The 23,388-nt window shown below is 39.6% G+C and overlaps 1 long non-coding RNA gene across 1 annotated transcript; it reads left to right on the top strand.

Moving 5' to 3' along the window:
* Positions 1-1,795: 1,795 nt before the first annotated feature.
* LOC309847076 lies at positions 1,796-17,966 on the top strand. Its single transcript, XR_014302287.1, has 3 exons — positions 1,796-3,036; positions 3,367-3,409; positions 17,888-17,966. It is a non-coding gene; the product is annotated as an uncharacterized lncRNA (long non-coding RNA).
* Positions 17,967-23,388: the final 5,422 nt, after the last annotated feature.

Below are 23,388 nucleotides of genomic sequence, written 5' to 3'. Positions count from 1 at the left end.
TCTTCCTCTGCCACTCCACCCACTCAGGTGCTCTCTCTCTCTCTGTCTCTCTCTCTAATTAAAAAAAGGAAACAGAATCTTAAAAAAAAAAAAAAAAAAGAAAGAAAAGAAAAAGACAAGAAATAATAAGTATTGGCAAGGATGTTGAGATAAAGGAACCGCTGTGCACTGTTGTTGGTGGGAAGGTAAATTGGTACATTCACTGTGGAAAATGGTATGAAGGTGTCTCATAAAATTAAAACAGAAATACCATATGATCCATTAATTTCACTTTTAGATATTTACCCAAAGAAAACAAAAACATTAATTTGAAAAGATATATGCACCCTTGTGTTTATTGCAGCATTATTTACAACAATTAAGAGATGGAAACAACCCAATGTTCATCTGTAGATGAATGGAGATAGAAGATGTGGCATATACACACAATAGGATATTACTCAGTCATGAAAAAGAATGAAATCTTTCCTTTTGTGACAATATAGACGGATCCATAGGGTGTTATACTTAGTGATGTAAGTCAGACAGAGAAAGATAAATACCATATGATTTCACTTATATGTAAAATCTAAAAAACAAAACAAATGAACAAATAAACAAATGAATAGAAACAGACTTATATAGAGAGAAAATAAACTGGTGGTTGCCAGAGGGGAGGGGAGTAGGAGGATGGGAAAAAGAGGCGAAGGGGATTGAGAGGTACATACTTTCTGTTATAAAATAAATAAATTATGGAGATTAAAAACACAGCATAGGAATATGGTCAATAATATTGTAACAATGTTGTATGATGACAGATGGTGACTATACTTGTGCTGAGTATTGAGTAATACTTAGAATTATCAAACTACTATATTGTTACCTGAAACTAATGTAACATTGTATGTCAACTACACTTCAATAATAAATATATTTTAAAGGGAAAGAAATTTAAAACAAACAAACAAACAAACAAACAAAAAAAGAACACTGGGCCAATCCACCTACATCATAGGACAGATGAGGTAACACAGGTCCCAGAAGTCAGAAGACTTAACCAGAATTAACACAGCTTTGGCTACCATTTTTGCTCAAATGCAAATGAGCCACTTTCAGTTACAGTAAATACACAAGATACTCTATAACTTTTAAGTCAAATTCTCAGGATAATAAAAAATTTGGATGCATATCAGACAGAATTAATCAATTTCAAATATGGTGCATTTATCCAAACTCTTTTCAGAACAAATATTCTGAATAATGTTCTGTATAACATTTCGCTAAGGCATGATTATGGATGCAGTACCAATATTGCAAAGTCTACAGAGGAGGTTCAGTATTCAAGATCTTAAGCCTCAATGTTCTTTACAGTTTGTTCTTTACAGGGTGGATTTGGCAAAATTATAATATAAAGCAATGTATTCCACAAACACAGATGATTCATAACCTATTAAGTTAACAGTGCTATAAGACAAATATTTAATTTAATGTCCAGCATTTTAACTTTGCATGGAGTTGTTTAATGTGTTTACTTTTCTTTGGAAGGGCAAGAAATTCACTTAATAATTGTGACTCAAGGTGAAAATCTTGTGAGAAAAGGCGATGCATATTTAAAAAGCTATATAAGCCAACACGAGAAAAGATTTATAAACATGTACATGCTTCCATTGAAATCACCAGAATCTGTGACATATTCTAGGTGGCAGAATTCTGTGACATATTCTAGCTGGTAAATTAAATAATTTTTTTATTATTGCTTCTAGTTTTGAAATTCTGTTAAAACTGATTAATTGATACATCTCCTAAGGAAAGTGATTTGCTTCTTTATAGAGAATGACATGCAAGTTATAGAGTGAAGTATTTTGTTCAGAGGTGGTTAACATATCAAATTACAAGAGATTCCCCAAAGAGTATAACTCTCAATTATTTTTCCTAGGCTCAAGGACATTTCAAAAGATTGCGAGGTCCCGAGTTATTCCTCGGATTTTTTCAGAGCTTAGACAAATTTTGACTTCAGGACTAGTCACTAAATTCAACCTTTAAAGGCAAAGACACATCAAAGGGCAGCTTGAGAACCTTGAGGAGAGGGGGAATTATACTCACAGGGCCTGAGAAAGTATCCCTTAGTTACTCAGGTCTTTTCCCCAGACCAGCAACTGAATCATCTTCTATTCTCACTTTGTACCTCCTACAGTCTTCAACTTTTGAGATCGTCTCAGAAAAACTAAGAAAAATCCCAAATGACTCTATCCTGAGGTGATTCTTCACCATCTGCTCAAATATCAGCCCTGAAATTTAAAAAGAGAAGAGCGGTGCTGAGTTGTTCTTCCATTTCTAAAAGGATCAGCATCTCTTTCTCCTTTTTTTCCCTCCCAACTTAATACCTTGTCTTTTGCCTGTTCTGTGAAGGCTCAGCATTTTGAGGTAGATAATAAAGCCATGATAATATATGAATAAAGAAATGACTATATTGTGGTCTGTGTGCCAATGAAAGAAAAGGATTTCCAGAGAGAGATGAGTCACAGATCAGAGAAACTAAATAAAATAAATTAACGTATCTTAGAATACAGGCCAAGAAAGAGATATATGTCTTGGTATGTCCCATTCCCTCTCCTCTGCCTTTTTTTTTAAGTTAGGGAGACATTATTTTCATAATCCCAGTCAGAGAGCAGGAGTTTATCATCAGATTTTTTTTTCCTAGTTTTTGTAATGGTTACGCTCAACTGAAAGTGACAAAACCTCTAGTCCAAGGAGTTTAACCAAAAAAAGAAAGAAAGAAAGTGACCAGGAAGTAACCTATTGGTTTAAATGACTGGGAACTCCAAAAGTATGCATATGTTTAGGCACAGCAGGATCAAGGCATTTGAGTAAAGTTGTCAAAGCTCTTTGTCCTTTTTTTATATCTTAGCTTGACATGTCTTTGCGTGTCTTCAACTGTTTTCTCAGTTTCCTCTTTTGCAGCCCACATCCTAGAAAGATGATTATTTTCAAACCGAAGCCTTTATCCACAGAGACTGAAATCCTCACTCAAGAAAAATTGTGACTGGTTTTGTTCATGTGAGTAATTTACTGTGAATTAGAAGATCCAGAACCATGACTGACCAGGCCTAAGGCAAATGTCCACCCTTGTAGCCAGAGCAGGTGGGCATCATGCTTGACAGTATTTCAGAATCATAGGAATGGGAGCCATTCTCCAAAGAGCAGATAAAAACAGTAGACATCCACTTCATCTCCTTTGTATTATTTTTTATTGGTTCTTAGGATCATGATGTTTTCTGCTGAGATTGTGTACAAGAGCTTTTGGTTATTGGGGGGATGAGGGAGAAGATAGAAATCTTCTGCGTCATGAGGAAACTAATTTTATTTTCATCCTTTCTCCTTTCAAAGGGCTAGATTATTGCTACAGAGGGAAAACAGGCATCATTTGCAGGTACTTGCTAACATTTTTTTCACCTTACTATCCTATGCGCTATCTGATTATGTAGGAATAAGAGAAGCATTGATGCTGCTTTATACTCATAAGATGTGAATTAAAGTAACAAGATAAATATATGAAATATTTGCAAATATATTGATTTTTCATGGATACAAGGTCACTATAAGGTACATTGAGATAGTCTCACAGAGCAAACGTATTTCTTCAGTACCTCTTTTGTCTTGTGTTTTTCTTTCTTATATTCTTTCTTCCTTTTTCAAAGATTTTCTATTTTTAAGTAATTTCTACACCCAGTATGGGGCTCAAACTCCTGCAACGCCAAGATCAAGAGTCACACACCCTACCAATTGAGCCAGCCAGGTGCCCCTCAGGACCTCTTTCGAAAATGACACCAAGTAACTTTATTCAACTTACTGTCTATATATTTGTTAAGGCTCATTTTCCATCAACTTATCACCTTCATCAGTCTGTTGCCCTTGCCACAAAGACAGAGAGAAGAAGATAACTAGCCAGAAATCCATATTGGACAATCTTTTTGATTTATCTAGCTCTGATTTCAGTCTTTCGAGTCTGTTTCTGGTTGTATCGGTCTTTTAGACAAGCGTCTGCTGAAAGTTTCAGATAAGTCACATTTAGGTCTCTTTTTTCAAACAAATTTCCACCCCTCAGGAATAGTCAAGTTGAAGCAAGTAGCTGCCGGCAGCCAATTCTAAAACTGCACTTTCTACTTAATCTAACCACAAATCAGCTCCGTCTGTCCACTTCCTCAGAATATAACTGACCCAGTCGTCATTCCAGCCTTCACTACCACTGCTTTCTCCCAAGAATTACCCCAAACCTCTTCTACCTCTCTTCTACCTCACTGCCCAAGTGTCTCCTCCCCGACGGTGCAGGTGCACGCGGGAGGCTCTCCAGAGCCCCTCGTGAGTATCACTTCCCAATGTTGACTTCAGTATGTCACACTGGCAGCTTGAAATCTACTCTTGTGGGCTAATTATACCCTCTGGAAACTGGAATGAGCAGCACTACAAATCAGAGGTGTTTTGGTTTTCATATTTGAGAGATGGTTGCGAAATGCTTCCTGGGTTACTACGTCTGTGAACCCAACTTCAGTCTTCACCACCCTCTCCAACAGAGCTGAAGGGCCCGAGCTGGCTGTCGGCTAAACCAGAGTTCCAGTTCTGGTTTATCCATTTGGTCCTTATGTGACACTGAGCAATTTATTTCACCTAAGTCAGTGTTCTTAAATAAAATAGTACACATCAAGCCTCAGGCACAGGAGTGCTGACTAACATCAGCCATTATTCCAAGAGCCCTTGATCCTTCAGGTCTGTACCAATCCAAGTACCTTCCAAGATCCTTCAGGTCTGTACCAATCCAAGATCCTTCAGGTCTGTACCAATCCGATCAGCTGTGTTTCTGGTTGCGTGTTGATGTCACTTGTAATTTGCTCTTTCTTTCCCTGTAAAAGCTACAGTTTAAAGATGGATCATTATAGTATCTTACTTAGTGTATGTGATAGTGAATCCCCAATAAGTGCTACTTTAGAGCATATTTACAGCATAGGCATTCAGATATCAGGAGTGAGTGATCAGTGATACCTAAATGGCGCATTGCAGAAGAGAAAGGCAGCAACAACTAGTAAAGAGAGCACCAGCTTAGGAGTGAGGATGTCTAAATTTCAATCTCAGTACATAACATACAAAAACTGTGGGAACTCTGGAATCAGAAGACTCTAGTTTGAATTCCTATTCTGTCTCTAATTGCCTGTGCAGCTTTTACCAAGTTACTGACCTCGGCTTCCTCATCTGTTAAATAGACTTAAGAGTAGCTTTGTACTTACTTTCAAAGGTTAGGAAGGTCAAATGTTTTAAAAGATGCTAAGTATGTGGACAGTAGTCTCTAAATAAAAGGTGCCTATGATCATTCTTCCACTAGCTGGTTGTGTGGTTTAATCTTCCTAAGCTTCACTGACTTTAACTATGTCTATAAAAATAAAAGGGTTGGTTTGGTGCTCTCTTAAGAGGCCTTTTTTATTTTGAACAGAATTCTCAGTGCCTAAAGTCCTTTGTTCGAGAAACAGGTAGCATACTTAATGCCAATATTCTTTGGTGAACAAAATCCCTCCTTTTCTGTCTCATAACTCCTAACTCAAGCCCCCATCATCTCTACAGCAAGTTTCCAACCAGTATCTCTGCCATCTGGCTCTACTTTCCCTGTTCCAGACTTCCTCTGGTCATCTTAAGACAGACAGTCTGACGGAAAGACAAATTTGATTATGTCACTCCCTCTCTTTAAAATCTCCATTGGAGTCATTTTACCTATAAGATGAAAGCTAATTTCCCAGCAAAATCTCTAGTATTTGACATTCTTGCCCCTGGTTTCCTACTTGACAATCTTGGTTTCATATCACAACACTGTCTCATGAACCCTATGTTGTAATCAGATTGAACTGTTTCCTAAACACACCGTGGCAGCCTTTCTCAACTGGAGGCATTGCATGTATAGTTCCTCAGCCTGAAAAGCACCAACCGCCCCCATTCCTTTGTTTTCCTGGGATACTCCTACTCCTATTTCAAGACCTACCTCACAAGTCACAGTTAGCTTTTAAGCCTTTCCTGATCCCCCAGGCAGTGTTAGTCATGCAGCTTCTGTATTTCCACAATGCTAGCACTTACCTCTTTGAATTATATTTATCTGTTTACAAGTCTGGCTCCTCCACTGACTCTTGGGAAGCGACGTATCACAAGTCTGGAGTCAGACTGTCTGGTTTACAAACTCCCGCACCAGCACACACTATATATATGAGCTTGAGGAAGCTACTCAACTTCTTTAATCTTGAGTTTTCTCACCTATAAAATGGAATCCTTTATTATAAAGGTCTGCATAATAATTAAAAAAGAAAATGCATGTACAGCTCCTACCTGTGTGCCTGGCATATATTAAGGCCTGAATGAATGTTATAAAAGATGATGTTGATGATTAACAATAGGGGAGGTAGGAGAGCTAGGAGAGTGGCTGGAGGAGAGAGAGTGTGATGCAGAAAAGAGAGAGAGACACACTTATCAGTCCCTGGACCACTTCCCAGTGTCTGGCACCTAGGAAGTGTTCAATGCGTGTTCCTTGATTGAATGTTGTACTTCTTGACAGCACAACTAGAGAGATAGTTACCAGCTCTTTCTCCTATGGGAGTCCACGATTTCGAATTAACTTTTGGGATGCCAGAAACTGAGGTGCTGATGGAGAGGGGAGGTAGAGGAGGAAAAGGAGAGGAGGGAGACAGAAATCATATTGGGAGCGCAGATTGTAAATCAAATCACCCTACTTCGCAGCTCTAAGTATTTTGATTGTTTGTGTTATCAGGAACTGAAACAGGCTTCAGCAGGGGGGAAAAAAAATAAAGAAGAGTGAAGAGGTGCTGATTCCCGGTCGGGGGAGCAGCCCCACCACTAGGCACCACCTGGGTCTAAGGACAGTCAAAGCAAACCTCTTTGATGTGCCTGCAGAGCCTGAGGGCAAAACAGCAAGCAACCCAGCAAGGGGTTGGAATGCAAGGGGCTTGGAATGCAAATGTGTGTTCCTGCCGGGAAGGAGGGGTGGAGGGAGGGACAGAGTTCGCTTAATAAAAAAAAAAAAAAAAACCCTTAGACTAGAAAGGGCTGGAACATTGGAAGTCCAAATTAGTGGGATAGCTTACTCTGAACCCATTTAAGCAGATAAAAACCTGATACACAGGACTTAAAAACTGAAACAAATTCTTTCAATTAGTCCCATAGACCAGGGAATTAGACTAGGGGTGCGATGAGGGTGGTACATGAGAAAATAAATTGGTGCAGAAGAAGGCAGTGGGCAGGGAAGCTGTGTTACTGAATTTATTTCAAAGACGAAGAACAACAAAACGCTCTTCTGTTTTCATTAAATAATGGATGTTCCCCAGGTCAAGAGTGGCGGCTGAATTCCCTCTTGCATTTGGTAGTTTAAAAAAAGGGGGTGGGGTGGGGAGGAAAACAAAACAAAACAAAACAAAGTAAGAAAAAGAGGGTTGCTTTCGTCCTTTCTTCCTCCTCCTTTCTTGCAACGGGTCTTCAGGTTTTTTTCTCCTTTGCTGTCCAAGGCTTGCGTCTTTCGGGGCCCCCAGCAGCTTGCCACTGGATCCATTCTGCAGACCGGAGTTGGGTGCGGTGCGGCAACCGCACAGGCCAGGAAGCTAACCTAGGTCTCTCTCCCTCCGGTTTTCTGTCCTTCCCTCCGCTCCCCGCGGGTCCCTCGGATCCTCTGCCTATCGGCGTCGCAGACCAGGCGACCAGAAGAGCCGGCCGGTACTACTGGGGAGTTGGCAGGCTACTCCCACCTTCGACTTCAGAAGAGTGATTTGCATGGCCGATGACGGTCTTCTACGTCCCAGGGTACAGACAGCCAGCGCTGTCCTTGGCTGCTGGCTCCGGACGGCGGAGGCAGGGGCTCCGGACGACTGGGGGCGCCCTAGCAGAGGACGAGCTGGGCTGGCCGCCTAGGGCACCCCCTGCCCCTGGGATCGCGTGGCTCTTGCTTTGCGCGGCAGAGGTCGTGGGCAGCTTGTCCTGGGATCCTATTCCTGTAGGAAAAGGGCCGCTGCGCCTGCTTTCTCGGTCAGCAGTCATTGATTCATCAGGTCCCAGGAGTGGATGGACTGACCTACCGAGAGGAATGTTACCAACGTGTTAAAAAGAATAAAGAGGTATTGTGTGTCCTGTCATTATCACTGGCAAGAAGTCCAAGGTTTTCCCACATTTTTGCCTGGGACCCCTCTTAGGAGCCCCACTCACCTAAACGTCCATTACAAATAGAGTTATTTCCCATTTAATAATGTCTACAAATGATGACCGCACTTAAATAGACCCCTGGACCTACCAAGAATACATGCACCCGCTTTTATTGGAAGGAATTCCTTGGGAACCAAGAATATTTAACTTCTGGAAGTCTGCTCCTTGAATTGCTCCTCTCCAGACCAAAACTGAAGACACACTTGCGAAATGCCTTACCCTACAGTCTAGTAGGTTGCACCAAGTGAAAAGCCTGCTTCTGTCTGAGAGGTTCCTGGAGACTGTTTTACATTTAGGTGAGAATACTGATCAGGGCATAATTGATACATAGAAAGTTATTGAACCGATGTGGGAAACAAAATCATAAGAAATCCTTGGACAATATCTCAAAGGGAGCATTTAATTCTCTGCCACTCAAGAGAAAGAACAGTTCAGCTTTCACAATGTATCTACATTATACAGTCAGCCAATAAAATATAATCCCCACTCAAGCAATTAGAGGAGAGAGCAGGGTTGCAGTTACAGTTGGGATTTTTAGCTTGGTTAAAGCAAATAAAATACTGTAGAAGAAATGAAATCAAACTTGTTCAAACTTGGATTTGCAGAAATATAAAGTAGCTCGGAAAAGATGAATTCAGGTGGAAAATGACCTTTTTATTACATTCAGGAAGGCATTAGAATGTCAGGAGAAATGCTGGAAAGGAGATTTATTACCATAAGCACAGTTGACAAGTTCCATTTTGTTGAGTATCTTGGATGGAGGAAGGAAACCAGCATTTCAGGAGGTGACTAAAAATGCTCTGCAAAGTGTTCAGTAATCCAAGAAGACCTGAATGGAAAAGGAATGTGTTGCTCTTGTTCTGCTGAGAGGTTCCTGGAAGCCTCAAAGGACCCTGTTCCACCACAGATGTGCCTGTTCCTTGTCAGAATATTTGTGCTAGGTGGATTATATGAGCTATGAGATGGAGGGATGCAATGTGTGTGTGTGCGTGTGTGCGTGTGTATGTGTGTGAGTGTATATATATATCTATATACTCAGAAATTCAGAGTAAATATATATATAGTTGAATATACATATGTGTGTACATATTTGGAGATTCAGAGGACGTTCTAAAAAGTATAAATTACTTTTTCTAGGTAAGTGAAGTAACATGTGTACATTGTTTTATATTTTGAAGGCCATGTCCATTTAAGATATACACAAACCTGTGTCGCCTTGAGGGCTAATGTTAGCATCCCATTTATTTTATTTTATTTTTAAGATTTTATTTATTTAAGTGACAGAGAGAGACACAGCGAGAGAGGGAACACAGCATAAGGAGTGGAAGAGGGAAAAGCAGGCTCCCCATGGAGCAGGGAGCCCGATGTGGGGCTCCATCCCAGGACTTTGGGATCATGACTTGAGCCAAAGGTGGACGCTTAATGACTGAGCCACCAAGGTTCCCCTAACATTCTCATTTTAAAGATGAGGAAATGTGGATAAAACTAGGGAAGTGAGGGGCATCTACATGACTCAGTTGGTTAAGCGTCTGCCTCAGCTCAGGTCATGATCTCAGGGTCCTAGAATGGAGCCCCAGCATTGAGTTGGGCTCTGCCCCGAGCAGGGAGTCTGCTCCTCCCTCCCTCTGTCCCTCATCCCACCACCATCGCCCTTTTTCAAATAAATAAATAAAATGTTTTTAAAAAATAAGGGAAGTGATTTTCTCACTGTATTTTTCATTTTGCCAAAAAATCTTTCATAGTATTTATGATTCATAAGCATGAACCTTAAAGCCACATGGACTTCAACACATTCTCCCCTCCTTTTTTTTAAGTGGGCTCCATGCCCATTATGGAGCCCAATGTAGGACTTGAACTCACAACCCTGAGATCAAGACCGGAGCTGAGATAAAGAGTCAGGTCGCCTGATCCACCCCGGCGTAATATATCCCTTTTCTAAACCATTTCCCTCTCTCCTTTTTAGTTAGAATATTTAACTGAAGTTCTATCATAATTTTCAACAATTCTCCATACATGCTCACTTCCTGTTCTTTTTCTTATTTTTGTTTTTCTCCTTAACACTTTTATTTAAGTCACTTTACATTTTACATATTCATCCTCGTTTTTCACACGTGCTTTCCTGCTCCAGAGAATACACTCAGTGAAGACAAGGAATTATTTTAGGAGGGGAGATGCAGCGGGGGGGTGGGGGGGGGCTACTTTTTTTTCCCTGCTGTACCTCAGTGCCCAAAGAAGGTACTTAGAAAATAGTAGGCACTCAGTAAACATTTGTTAAATGAATACACACGTGCATAAATGAATGAATGCCTGAAAATGGCCCATTTGAATCTGATTAGTATCTTTTTGCTGCTTCTTTTTGCAATTGAGGGGTTCTAATTAATTACTTACAAAAAAATAAAAATAAAAACAAGCTCACTGAATAAAAACAAGTTCCCTGGACTCTTGATATGGAGATGTTTCCCTTAGTTCTTTCTAAGTATCAATAAAAGGTAATGTTTGGAATCTTGTTTCCCTTAGTTCTTTCTGAGTATCAATAAATGGCGATGTTTGGATTCTAACTCCAGATCTCCATCCAAATGATGCCTCTGCTATGGGCAGGTTGTATTTCTGTATGTCTTATGTCTTTGCTGCCTCCTATTTCCCCTTCATTTTGCTCTCATATGTGAACAACCCGCAGGAAATGCCCCCTACCTACACCCAGCCAGGAATGTATTTTTCCTGGACCAGTGCCTTTAACTTGTGATCTTTCCAGACTTTTTCCTCCCTCATTAAATTTTACCTGTCCCTTTTCCCATTCTCTCTGGTGTCTGTTTTCCATACTGTTTTATACCTCCTAGGTAATAAATTTTTATTTTGTTAGAAGCAAGTGGTTTCAGAATTGGAAGGCCACATATTATGGCTTCTCTCCTAGTGAAGCAAATCTTTCTACAACACCGGCTAGTGAAAAGCAATGGGGGTAAGAATTCAACCTCTGGACATAAGACAGATGTGCTTTCTGCCTTTTACAAATTATGTGACTTTGGGCAAATTACTTAACCTCTCCAAGCTTTATGCCCTTCATTTAAGAATGATGTCAACATTGGTCTTATCTCCTAGGGCCACTGTGAATATTAAATAGGACAATTCAGGGAGAGTGCATGGACAAATTCCTTGCCAGTAGCAACCACTGATAAATATTATCTATGACTAATAACATATTCGACAAATGGACTTTCAGACTCAATTTCAATGCTATCGATGCTGGGGAAGGAGATCACCGCTTTCTTGAGTCAGTTAGTTCTATTTGAAGATACATTGTCCCCCTGCTATAGAGATCCTTTATAATTAACCTAAAGCTGCTTTCTTATAGCTTCCATCCATTGGTCCCTAATGTTTACACAGTATATATATGCGTGTGTTGCTATGGACTGAATATTGGTGTCTCCCCAGATTCATGTGTTGAAGCCCTAACCCTCAATGTGATCTTATTTAGAGATGGGGTTTGGGCAGCTCATTAAATTTAGATGATGTCGAGAGAATGGTGCTCTCATGATGGGATTAGTGCCTTGAAGAAAGAGGAAGTAATAAGAGAGTTCTCTCTTCATAAATACACATGGAGGAAAGGACACATGAACACCCAGCAAAATGGGGGCCATGGCAAACCAGGGAGGGAGCCCTCACAAAGAACCAGATCTGCTGGCACTTTGGCTTAGACTACCCAGCTTCTAAAATCGTAAGAAATAAACATCTTTTTTTAAAGCTACCCAGTTTATGGTATTTTGTTATAATAGCCTGAGCTGGCTAAGACATGTGCCTTCTTTTTCACAGGGACATCTTTGAAATTTCTAAATACAATGATTATAGCCCATCCCTATCTTCTCCATTTCACGCTATGATTTTCCAATTCCTTCCACTGCCCTTTACCTGTAGTGGTTTCTCACCCCATCAGTAACTGACTGCTCTCCTCATGATGATACCTAGTTTACCTCTGTACCTCTTCAAGAGCTCAACCAGAAAAAGATGCAATAGCCTAATTGTCTTTTTTTTTTAAGATTTTATTTATTTATTTGACAGAGAGAGAGAGATCACAAGTAGGCAGAGAGACAGGCAGAGAGGGGGGAAGCAGCTCCCTATTGAGCAGATAGCCCGATGCAGGGCTCCATCCCAGGACCCTGAGATCCAGACATGAGCCAAAGGCAAAGGCTTAGCCCACTGAGCCACCCAGGCGGCACTCCCCCCCAACTATTGTCTTAACAACAGATTGTTGTTGTTAACAGATTACAGGTAAGATTTGGGCATTCTATTCTTTTTTTTTTTTTAGGTTTTATTTATTTATTTGAGAGAGAGAGAGAGACAGAGGGAGAGAGCACGAGAGGGGAGGTCAGAGGGAGAAGCAGACTCCCCATGGAGCTGGGAGCCTGATGTGGGACTTGATCCCAACACTCCAGGATCATGACCTGAGCCGAAGGCAGTCGCTCAACCAACTGAGCCACCCAGGCGCCCGTGCATTCTATTCTTAATGGAGGCTGATAACTTATTAGATTTCTTGGTAATCATGTCACATAGTTGAGGGTATGTCTAGCTTGTCAACACTTTAGAAGTGGAGTAAAAACCCCACATCTTTCTCACATGAGGCACTGATAAGCCAGGTCCAGCTTGCTATGTACATGAGTAAACCAGCAGCAGCATTTAATATTTATTTATTTTTAAAAGATTTTATTTATTTATTTGACAGAGATCACAAGCAGGCAGAGAGGCAGGCAGAAAGAGAGGGGGGAAGCAGGCTCCCCGCTGAGCAGAGAGCCCGATGCGGGGCTGGATCCCAGAACTCTGGGATCATGACCTGAGCCAAAGGCAGAGGCTTTAACCCACTGAGCCACCCAGGTGCCCCTTAATATTTATTTTTATTCATTCACATTAAAGAAAGTTCTGGAGACGATGCCTTCAACCTATTGTTCCCAATCTTTTTCTTTTCCCCTCTCAATACATGTTAATGACAGTTTATGTAAAACACAGATGCCCATGGGTTCACCCATGATTATATTACGTGCAAAAAAGCATATCAGAACTTGAGTGAGTAAACCAAAGAACTAAATGTGAAAATCAATAGCGTGAGGCTTTTCGAAGATTACATTGATTAATATCTTCATGTTGTTAGGGAAGAGAAGAATTCCTTCCACAGTGTCAAAAAGAAAGAAAAGAAAGCACAGATAATGAAGGAAGAAGCTGAGACATTTGGTTTCATTAAAACAAAAGACATTACCAACCCACATAAACAGAATGAGAGATATTTGCAATCCATATATTTGACAAAAGATTAGTATGTGCCCCCAAATTGTGAAGAATTTTTATAAGTTATTAAGAGAAAGGTTATCCATTAAAAAATGGGCAAAAAGACTTAAACATGTACTTCACAGAAGAAGGAATGTGTTTGGAAGAAAATCACTTGAAAAAAGTTAGCAATAGTCATCAGGGAAATGTAACTTAAAACTCAATGAGCTAGCTAGTGTTTGATGCCCACTGGAGCTGTAAAAGTTAAAATGAATGACAGTACAAATATAAGGGAAGAGTTACAGTAACGGAAGCTCTCATATTCTAGGGATGGGTGTGCCAACTGACAAAACCAGTTTGGAAAGTATTTGGGCATGACCTAGTCAAATTAAACATGAGCGTATACTATATATTACATAGTAAAGAGGCCACGAGGCTATAAAATAAAATTCCAGTTGTGTTCACCTTTCACATAAAGTTCCAAGACAATCGTCCAGTTTTGGGGGTGGCCTCTTCCACAGTCATTTGAGAATTCATCTATCTCATTAGTTGACCCTTTCTTAGGCTACTGTCCATGTTGGTATGGTCTATAATCTGGATGGCAGGCACAGCAATGTCCCAAAGTGTGGAAAGGTGAATGAGAGTATAAGGAAGTACACATCAATTTGTTAAGGTTTAGACTTACTTCCATTTCACTTAGACTCCATTGACAAGAATTTAGTCACATGACTGCAAATGGCTGTAAGAAGGCTAGGAAATGTCTCCCCTGGTGTTCTGTTTTTACGGGGTAGGAAGAGAGTGGATAGTACTGAGCAATCTCCATCACACATTATGACACACCAATTTTACTTGTAGGTATCTACTCAAAAGATTTGTTTCTAAATGAGCACTTGAAGACTTTGTACAACAATACTCATAACAGCATTGTTTTAGTAACAAAAAAAATCTGGAAATAATTAAATTATCCATCAACAATAGAAAAAGTGAATGGAGATGTACAACAAAATACTACATAGGCACAGAAATAAACAAAGCTACACATCAACATAGATGAGTGTCACAGAGATGCTAAAAAATAAAGTCATAGTATATACACTGGATGATTCTATTTGTGTAAGGTTTTAAAAGGGGACAAAACTAAAAAGTAATAATGTGTAGGGATAACTACATGAGTGGTAAACTGAAGAAAAATAAGGTGAAATCTCAAAAGCCAGGACAAGGAGAAGCTGTCTTTGTGCAGAAAGGAGTAGAAAAGATTGGGAAAAAGCACTCAATATTACTAGCATTGATGTACTTATTTACTGGGTGGTGATTACATAAGTTTCTTCTTTTCTGTGTGTGTATATTGAATAACAAAACCTTTTCTGAAAAAAAATGTAAAAAGTAAGTTAAAACTCTGTATTTGAAGTACATAAGTAACTAATTATTTGCGACACGGAGTTCACCATACATGTGTCAAGACAGCATAATCATCATTTTACGTAGAAGATGGATTCATAGAATATCAGCCATTCTGGGAGCACATGTCAGAGAAGATACTTTGCGGATGTTGGGGAATTAGTTCTTTTCTTTCTTTCTTTCTTCCTTTCTTCCTTCCTTCCTCCCTCCTTCCCTCTCTCTCTCCCCGCTTCCTTCCTTCCTTCATTTCTTTCCTTTATTCCTTTATTCACTTATTTATTTCTAGATTTATTTATTTATTTTAGAGAGAGTGTGTGTGAGAAGGGGAAGGGGTAGAGGGAGAGGGGAAAGGAAAGAACCCCAAGCAGAGTTCCCTGCTGATTGGGGGTGTCTGACTTAGGGCTCAATCTCAGGACCCTGAAATCATAACCTGAGCTGAAAACAAGAGTCAGATGCTTACCTGACTGAGCAATCCAGGCACCTCAGTACTCTTTTTATCACATAATGCAAGCTCCATCTTTTTCTCTTCTGTCCTCCGGGGAGGTCAGCTCATCTGTGCCCATCTGTATGCAAGTCATACAAGAGACCACAAACTCTGTACTAAGCATATAACCAACAATTCTGATTTTAACAAATAGCAAACTTGTGTCAATAGTCTCATCGATTCCTTTGATGCAGCATAGTGATGAGAACAACATTCTAGAATCAAGTAATCTGGGTTAAAATCTTTGTTTGGCCCTGTAACCATAGACAATTTTCCCAACATCACTAGGTCTCCCTTTCTTCATCTATAAAACGGGGATTTTAATAGCTTAATATCACTTTATAGCAGTTATTGTGGAGGTTAAATAATATAATGTATAAACATTTCACACATGTCTATTATATAATAGGTGCTTCAAAATGTTAAGTTAAAAAATACGACAATAGAAACTTTCTTTCAGTTAATTATTGGTTAACACCAAGAGATGTAGAAATGTAACACACTGCCAGGCCAAATATAGAGTCTTCTAAAATTTGTTACATATGTGCAATAACTAGTTCTAACACGTGATAGCCCTGGCATGTAGTGAGCACTCAATAAATCTTAGCTTCCTTTTATTTAAGATATTTGGAAGCTTTATCCTTTTTCTTCCAATGTTATTATCCATGAACCTACTAATTAGAGTCACAAGTTATAATTAGGAGGTAGAGTATCCTACAAGAGAAAGTCAGTCTCTCTAGAGAGTTGTGTATTTTGTTCCAAAATTTTTGTTTATGTCTGGAGGTCAGAATCGCAAGGGACCAACAGTGTAAAATAAAATAATGTAAAATTAAATGAGATAACTATACATAAGCTTCTATTACTATAATGGTAAGTAACAGGAACTTAGTAAACTTGATTTTTTCTTTTCCTCACTTGTATTTGCTTTAGATGCTATATAAAACACTGTAAAATAAATCCTTAACGTATCTTTGTCTTTGGACTTTGAGTCAGATTTTTGGAAATAGCTAAAAGCCACTCAGCGCCAAGTGTAGTGAATAATATAAATGAACAAGCTGTGTAATACCATTTTTGGTCAAAACTGGGTTGTGATGAAATTAATGAGACATTTACTTGTACAAGCTTATACGCTGGCTGTGAGGGCCCTTGCAAAAAGGAGTTCCACACATATCTTGGGCAGTGACAATATCTTTGGAATAATTTTAAAGACTCCTTTTTGCCTTTCATCAAGCCATGTTGACTCTACGCATAGGTGGTATAGCCATTTCAGTTATTAAAATATTAAAACAACTCTATACCTGTTACTAATAGCTTCTGACCTAATTCCACTGAATCCATTTTCCCCACCCTCAGCTGCCTCCTTCCTACACTGGGTTAAGTCATGGAATAGCAAGGGGTCTCAAGCTCCACGTTAACACTCTAGTCAGTGTCAGTCTTGATTGGTTGATGCCAATGCCATTCACTTTGCTAGAGGCTTTGAATGTTACCACTGTCTGTCATACTGTCTGATCAGCAATTTCACGGTTCTGGCAGTGCTCATTTGGATGTTAAGCTTGGGTAGTTTGTATAACATCAACAACAACTTCTTTCTGAGGAGGCTAGAACAGAAAATGAGTAGTTCTTCTTTGGAATGACTGATCACTTTCAAAATTCATTCCTTAATAAGGTGCTACATGCATTAGATTAAAGCTTGAGAGATATTTACCATCAGCAAATAAACGCTTTCTTGCTGTTTGCAGGACAGATAGGAAAGAATCCTAAATATTTCTAGAGTGAATTCCAACAACCTTAAAGATGTTAAGACATAATTAATTCAGCCAATAATAACTATGGGATTCCTCTGTATGCTAAAATAAAAAAAAAATAAGCAAAATAAATTCCTAGATTCTTATATGGTAGATAGTATAGATCAGTAAAATCTGGAGACATAGCAGGAAAAAAAAATCTTGGAAAAGCCATTTAAATATTTATGGTCTGTTTACTTTCGCAATTTTCAGTTGTTCCCCATTGTACTCATCTCATTGATATTTTTATTGGTCACAGAATGGTGGTTGTTTCAATTTTGTTATAAATAGCCCCACCTTACTGGCAATTTTCCATTAGGGTTTCATTTGGCATTGATTGACAGCCTATGACCCCACTCTGAGGCTGGAGTAGCAGCTTGTCTACACTACCCCCAAAGATTCAGTGTTATGAAGTGAGCACTGTGTTATAAATGTTATAAAGAAAACATGTTATAAAAAATTTTTATAATTTTTAAAAATATGTTTCTTTTTTTTTTTTAAGATTTTATTAATTTATTTGACAGAGAGAGATTACAAGTAAGCAGAGAGGCAGGCAGAGATAGAGAGGAGGTAGCAGGCTCCCCGCTGAGCAGAGAGCCCGATGTGGGGCTCAATCCCAGGACCCTGAGATCATGACCTGAGCTGAAGGCAGTGGCTTAACCCACTGAGCCACACAGGCGCCCTAAAAATATGTTTCTTTATATACATTTGAAAGTTATTCTGCTTTCCTTTTTCTTTCCCTTGCCTTTTACAGGAAAGAGAAACAAGAAAAAGCAATGGAAAATAAAACCAAAGAACGTTAAGATTGCCCGGTCTCCAGTACTTAACACAGTGCCTGGCACATAAAGGTGTTCAATCAACTATTCTTAGTGAGTAGAGAACTATGTAGGCGTAGAAACAATGTGCCTTCCGTACTTGCAGAAGTTAGAATTTTGGAACTCTTGACTGCAGACCCTGTGGTAGCCGAGAGTGGAGTTCGGAGCAATCAGGGCCCCTGACCCTCCCCAGCTAAATTTCTAACTTGAGAAAACTGCATGGTAGACCGTACATAGGAAGTTTCTGAGCTCTGTTGTCAAGAGCTTTCTCAACTGAAAAACAGAGCCGCTTTAAAAGCTATGGGGTGAAACAATGGGATGAAGATGTCAAAGTCCACGCTCTCCTAGAATGCTGCATTTTGAATTCACTAGAGTGGGCCTGGGGGTAGGGAGTTGTTACAAAGTGATAGAACCTAGACAGTAATGTGGTTCTCAACACAGCAGCATATAGAAGTATTATGAAATATTGTATAGTTTCATTGATCTCTTTGAGAATACAAATTTAGTGTTTCCCAGTTGGTCATGGTTTCATTACTTGTAAAAACCAACCAGCCAACCAGTGAGGTACTAGTTATTCCCTGTGGCATAACATATTATGCGATTGCTTAGTAAGAGTTAATACTTGTTATCTCTGTCTTTTTGTAGATCAGTAATTTGAGAGTTGCTTGGTTTAGCAATTCTCAATCTCCCATGAGGCTAAGTGAAAATGTTGGCTATGGTTACAGTCATGTGAAGGCTTGACCGAGACTGAAGGATCCCCTTTCCAAGATGACTCACTCACATGGGTAGCAAGTTGTTGCTTGTTGTTGGCAGGCAGATACTATACTATCTATAGTATAGCTATATCTATCTATCTATATATATGCACACATGACTGTATGTACATGACTGAAGAACCATAGGTATACATATATATATATTTATATATACATATCTATGTATCTCTCTATAGGTATATGTATAGTATATAGAGATGTGTATATGAATATATAGTACAGATATATATGAGTATAAATATATATTTATCTCTCTATATAGTATATATACATATATGTCTTAAGGTAAGTATGGTATATATCGTATATAGAGGTATATATATGTATGTATGTTTACATATAGCATATATAGTGCTTGCTTCGGCAGCACATATACATATAGCATATATAGAGTATACTATATATTATACATGTATTTATATTTACTATGAATGTATAAAGATACTATAGATATATATAGTATACTGTGGATATATCCTAAATGCCATAGACATAAGTAAATATATAGATAAGACACTATGTTTTACTAAGTTTCTTGGGTCTCTTTCAGGTGACTTAGCATATAATCACTGTTCTTACATACTGATTTTCTAGTTTGTTGCAAAATCACTTTACTTTCAAATTCTTGGAAATATATTGGCTAAAATATCTTCTAGCCTTCTTAAATGATGCCCATACCCCCAGAGTAGTGAGTATGTTTGCTCTGAGTGATCACTGCTACTCTGGGGATCTGAAATAATCATCAGAATCAGGTTTAGTATAAAGAGAAGAAGAAAATGTTTATCAAAAGTTTTTGCTTTTGTTTTTGCTTTTGATTGGATATACTGGGACAGTAGAATATAGAGATAGAATTCACAGTTTACTGGATAAATATAGTTAGATATTGATAAATCCTATTACATTATCTGAAAGACAAATCATGGTGTTTCCCAGCCATTAATCTGGCAATATGCCAAGAATCAGATACGTGTCTTTGTATATGCACATGTTCATGTTAATCTACCACAATTGTAATAGACCATTTGTTTTCTGTAATGTAATTTCTTGTACTCAGCTCTCAACTATCTATTTTAACTAAAAAGGGGTTGTGGCTTAGATAATTTTTTACAATAATGACAACAATAATGTTAAAATTTATTGGGTTCCTATTAACATACCAACAAATGATTATTCAAATTAATGTGCTTAACTATGATCTTTTGCACGATTTTATTTTAAAATGTGTTCTCTATTGTTGAGTCGTACTAAACTCTCAATGTCCACTCCAATAAAAGTTCTTTAGAATAATTAATACTTGAAAAAATAATGACAATGGCTAAAATGCATTGAGTGTGCTTTGTGCTAGGCCTGGTGCTATATAATGTGTGGAATTTCATTTCATCTGTTCACGCTGACTCCTTGAGGAGGATCTACTTTTTCCCTGTATATTGAAGAAGATGAGACTCTGAGAAGTTAAGGAATTTCACATCATTTAAGGAATTTCACATCATACGGCTAATGAATAATGTACTAGACCAGCCTAATTCAGAACTGCAATAGATGGGGTCATCAATTATATTATTTTTGAACTCTTCAAATTCTGAAAAAATGGGTGGTCAGAGAGAGGTAATTAAGAACCTTATATAATAAGAAAACAGTTCATCCCTAAAAAATGTACAAAAGGAAGTTGATTTTATGTTTAAAAAAGGCAAAAAAGAAAGAAGGAAAACAGAACAACAACTAAATATATAAATAAAGATTAGTCAAATATAGTTAATGATGAATAGGTTATTGAGAAGACACGATCACTGGTTGACCTCTGAGCTGGACCCAGGCAATCAGAGGGTCTTCAGAGCCTCTCTTGTCCTTAGGATGTATGTCTGCCCACTGTTCCATAGCTGGAACCAATTCAAAGACATAGACTTAAGAATAGGTGTTGCTGAGACCATCTGGACTGAATATATGATTGAACTCAGTGAAGGCCTCTATATGAACTTTGAGATTTTGGTGGGCAGATGATGAGATATACTTCCAGCTGCTCAAGACAAGCCTCAGATGTAAGTTCCCTATTAAAACTGCCACCTACCAACCTGGAGAGAGGTGCCTCTTTCTTCAGTCTCTCTTGCACTTTGTCTGTGGGGCTTGTTTGAGAACCAATAATTGGTTAGCCAGCCAGGATGCCTAAGAAACGGGTTTTAGGAAAAAGGCATCCTGGGGGAAACCCCATGTTGGCCACTGACCTTTCTATTGGGAGAGGAAACCCTTCTGTTAGATTCTTGTGGACCTCTCTGTGAGTACAGAGACGCCCTGATACTGCTGGCTGGTCTAATGAATTTATTTGATGAATTGTGCACAGTATGCTAAAGCAGAGAAGGAGGTAATGGTGCTGCAGTGGGCCGGCCTCTTTGTGGGCTGCTCAGCTGGATATGGATGCCCAGCTAGAGACTGAAGCTCAAGTTAGAAAGCTAGAAGAAGATCTGAGATCAGAGAAGGACATGCTGGTGTCTGCTACTATGCTAGTTTGGGGCTGGCAGACAAGCTGGGAGAGCGGGATAATAGGCTGGAGACCTTAACTGGCTGTTTTGCAAAGCTAGTGGGGTTCAAGCTGCTGTGGATTCAGGTCCAACCATCTGTGACAAAGCCTGATTGGGACACTAAGAGGTGGAATCCCTGAGAAAGTGAGGATAACAAAGAGGAGGATGTGATGGATAGTGAAACAGATGCAAACCCCTGTGCAGACTGACCCCTAATACAAAGGAAAAGAGAAACCTAGTAGCAATAACCCCAACTAGGGTGCAGCCCGTAATCCAGGAAATGATGAAAGAACAGATTCTCAGTTTATGGATATAGCTACCAAGTTCCAGCAAAAAGCCAAAGAAACTATCCAGGCATGGTTAATTGGTTATAGGATGGGGGGCGATGGCATTTCTCTGACTGGACATAAGTCAGAGAAAATGAGTATTGTAACCGCACACTGCCCTCGGGCAACACCTTTATGGTTCTCAGGAGTTCGAGGAACTCATTTCCTTACAGATTGCATTGTTCTAACTTGCAGGGTTGCTGGGCCCAATGAGAGGGGATCTCACTGGGCATGTAGGACCTGGGAAGTCTATAGAGATTGTATGACAAATCCTTAGGGTGCTGGGAATGAAACAGGCAACCTATGCCCCTGTCTTTGAAAGCCCTTTTCAGGCCTATAGGCAGGTCATCATAAGAATAAAAGCCAAGATACACTAGTACTAGATACACTAGAATAAATACCAAGTACACTAGATACACTAGTCTGCCCTCAGCCCTTGGCATGGGATGCTAATATCTATGCAGAAATGAAAAATGATGGCTCCTGTTGATATTGGAGCCAATTGTGCTCTAATACAAGGTAACTGAAAAGAAATTTTCAGGCCCCCTCAACATCATGTATGGGTTTTGAGGGGCAAACAGTATTGTCAGAAACGTCCCTTTGACACTGCAAATTGGGTGTTCTCTCCCATGAGAATATGAGGCTTTATCTTTCAAACACCAGAGAATGTATAGAGCATTGATATCTTACAAGACCAAACTCTGCAAATCTCTTCATTAAAGTGCACCTTTGGATTAGAGTAATCAAACCAGTGCTGAGGGGAGATGCCAGCTGGGAACCAGTAATTCTATTGAACCCACAAAAAATGTTAACTGTCAAACAATATTAGTTGCTGGGGGGGGCATAAGGAAACTGGGGAGACTACACAGGAACTGCACTGAGTGGGTATTTTATGCCCTGCCCCTACAGCTTTCAACAGCCTGGTATGGCCAGTAAGAAAGCCAGATGATCAGCTCATGGTGGAAGACTGTGGACTGTGGAGAACTGAACAGGCAGTGCCTCCCGTCCACGCAGCTGTGCCCAGCATTGCCGCCATCTGAGATACCCTGGCCATGGTCCTTGCCATGTTCCAGCCTGTACTGGACTTAGCTATGCTCCTGGCCTCCGAGTCACATGATGAGTTTGCCTTCATGTGAGAAGGGCAACAGTAGACCTTGCAAGTGCTTCCCCAAAGCTACACAGCCTGATGGTATGTTATGGGATGATAGCTTGAGATCTGTCCCTGATTTCCTTCCTCACATCATTATGCTAACATTGATCTGCTCCAAGACACTGTGAAGACTTTGCTTGGACATCTGTGAGGGAGAAGAGAAGCTGTGAAACAGGTAAGTCAAGGCCCAGGCATTGCCATCAAGTTTTGGGGAGCATTGGTTGGGCAGGACTTGTGCTGTCTTAGAAGCTATGATTGATAAGGTACAAGACTAACCAACCCCTAAGAACATGAAAGAGACACAAACCTTTTGGGGTTTGGGACCATGCTGATTCCTCACCTGGGGCAGTACCTCTGCCTCTTATGTAGTTTGTAAAGAAAGGTCATGTGTGGGACTGGGGATCAGAGCACTCAGCTCCCTTTGAGAAGGCAGAAATACCAGTGATGCAGAGCAGGATTCTGGGCATCCCTCAAGCAAGGCTACCATTTAAGGTAGATGTATCTGTGACCCCAGGAGGTACAGGTGGACACTAGCAGAGAAAACAGAAGGAGAGAGAACCCCTAGAATTTTGGTCCTTGTACTGGAAGGGGCAGGTACATGGTCTATCTCCTTAGAGCAACAGCTCCTAACAGTACACAAGCGATACTCTAGGTAGACCCTCTCATGAAGGAGTA

Source organism: Mustela nivalis (genome assembly GCF_964662115.1).
Source record: "Mustela nivalis genome assembly, chromosome: 1".
In the NCBI taxonomy this organism is placed as follows: domain Eukaryota; kingdom Metazoa; phylum Chordata; class Mammalia; order Carnivora; family Mustelidae; genus Mustela; species Mustela nivalis.
This window is presented reverse-complemented; position numbering and strand designations above follow the sequence as displayed.